Here is a 3,029-nt window from a genome sequence, read left to right on the forward strand (position 1 = left end):
GTAAAAGTGAAATTCTTGACATATTTGAAATAATGGATATTTTTATTAAAGAAGAGAAATTTTAGATAAATTTATTTTATGATAAAAGAGGAATTCCCATGACATTTGGAATTCAATCAATTAAATGCAATAAGAGGAATTCCCATGATATTTGATATCCAAGAAATTAAATGGAAAAAGAGGAATTTTTAGCATAATTCAAATTATGAGTATTTATCAAAAGTGGAATTTTGAGCATTATTAATTTTATTGGGAAATATGGGTAGAATTGATTTTTGTAAATTCCATGAATCTTTTACTCAAAAGAAGAATATTGAATATATTTCACTTGAGAAATTTGAGAAAGAATATGAAAATATCCATTGAGAAAAAGTACCTTTAACTAGGCCAAGCAATTAGCGATGTGAGTGGATGTGATAAGATGTGAATGTGATGTAAATGGATGGGATGTGAAGAGATGTGGATGGGATGTGATGTGATGAAAATGGATGTGGATGTGATGAGATGTGGATGGGATGTGATGTGATGTAAATGGATGTGGATGTGGATGTGAACAGATGTGGATGTGAAGAGATGTGACGTGAATGGATGCGATGTGATGTGAAATGGATGTGATGTAATGTGATGTGAATTGGGATAGATGTGAATGGATGAGATGCAATGTGAATGGATGTGATGTGATGTGATATGGATATGGATAGATGTGAATGGATGAGATGTGATGTGAATGGATGTGATGTGATGTGATATGGATATGGATAGATATGAATGGATGTGATGTGATGTGAAATGGATATGATGTAAAGTGATGTGAATTGGGATAGATGTGAATGGATGTGAATGTGATGTGATGTGATGTGAATTGGGATAGATGTGAATGAATGAGATGTGAATGGATGAGATGTGATGTGAATGGATGTGATGTAATGTGATGTGAATCGGGATAGATATGAATGGATGAGATGCAATGTGAATGGATGTGATGTGATGTGATATGGATATGGGTAGATGTGAATGGATGAGATATGAGGATAGATGTAATGAGATGTAATATGATGTGACTAGATGAGAATGGATGGATGTGGATTAAGCAATGTGAATTGATGTAGAAGAATGTGGAATAACGAGAAATGATGTGGAACAATGAGGAAAGATATTGAAGATCGGTAAGATCAACCAACAACAGATCCATATAAAAGATTCATGGACTCATCTGTTGAGGACCAGCAAGGCCAATCAACCAGATCCATACCCGAGTTCAGAAAACAACTCGAACTCCTTGTTCCATTTTCTTCCCTGACGCATGCGTGGGTATCTTCGGTGACCCAGAGCCCGAGCACCGTATGGTTAACACCCTCTAGGCTCCTTTGCAGGTCACCTAGTGCTTCACTCATAGGCCACTTCCTTGGTCCCTCATCCACCGTACCGGAAGCTCACCATTTAAATCGAACCGAGGCTGGTCAATCGGCCGGACCTTGCTATGCGAGACAACCTCCATTGACTCTCCGTCAGCTCTTGCAATTTTATCACTTAGGTCCACGATCTCATTCACAAGATGGGCAAAATGCTTCCCCAGCATTCTTGAAATAAAATAGTCATTTAAAAACAGGTTTCATAAATACAGTTTCTAACGAACTCTCATCTTTCTACATTGTTCCACATCATTTCTCGTTATTCCACATTCTTCTACATCGATTCACATTCCTTATTCCACATCGAGTCATATGTATTCCCATCGTCCTTCATCCATTCTCATCCAATCACATCATATTACATCTCATCACATCTATCCTCATCACATTACATCACAATATATCCACATCACATCTCATCCATTCATATCACATCACATCCATCTACATTCATTCAGATCCACATCACACCCACATATCATCACATCACGTTCACATCTATTCACATCACTTCACATCCACTCGAATCTACCCAAGTCCACATCTCATCTATCCACATCATATCTCATCCATTCATATTTAACCAGATCCACATCACATCACATCCATTCACATCTCATTACATTACATTCACATCTCACCACATCCACTCACATCTCATCACATCCATCACACATCCACCACATCCATTCACATCCCACATTCATTCACATCTCGTTCACATCCATCCACATCACATCTCATTCATTCCATCCATATTACATCACATCTCATTCATTCCATCCACATCACATCTCATTCATTTGTTCACATCCATCCACATCACATCTCATTCATTCCATCCATATTACATCACATCCACATCTATCCATATCAAATCACATCCATTCATAGCTCATCACATTCATCCACATCCATTCGTTCATTTACATGCATATCTATCCTTTCACATCTCATTCTCATCCATTTACATCACATCCTTTCACATATCATTCTCATCCATTTACATCACATCACATCCTTTCACATATCATCACATCTCATCACATTCACATCCACATCCATTTACATCACATCGTATCTCATCCACATCTCATCACATCCAGATCTGATAAGAGGAGTTCCATGAGGCCAGTTGTTATTCCAGGACCTTTAGTACATAGAGATTTGAATATTCCCACGAATTGAAGGAAATAAACCATAGACACCATAGCATAACTCAAGAGCATAAAATTAGAGAACACAAGATTAAGTACAATCCTCCCTCCCTCCCTCCCTCCCTCCTTTCCTCCCCCCCCCCCCCCCCCCCCCCCCCCCGCGCGACATGTATGGCTCCACTCCCGCACGCAATGTTTAAATCATATTTCATAAATTTAGCCCTTGGAGCCATAAATAGCATAGCTTTTCCAAAATTGGGCTTTTACAAAATCGAACCATAGTCCAATACTTTTAAAGTATCTCATAAAAAATAAACCTTGCCCAACACATGTACAATGGGCCAAGCCATACAAAATTAATTATTTTGTACACATGCGCACGACTAGATAATTCTGTGCAATGTCTACCTTTGTTGTCCCAAACTTATGATCTATACTAAAAAATAGTCCACAATGTTAG

Source organism: Cibotium barometz, chromosome 18 (genome assembly GCF_041138505.1).
Source record: "Cibotium barometz isolate CiBa-2024 chromosome 18, ASM4113850v1, whole genome shotgun sequence".
Lineage (NCBI taxonomy): Eukaryota > Viridiplantae > Streptophyta > Polypodiopsida > Cyatheales > Cibotiaceae > Cibotium > Cibotium barometz.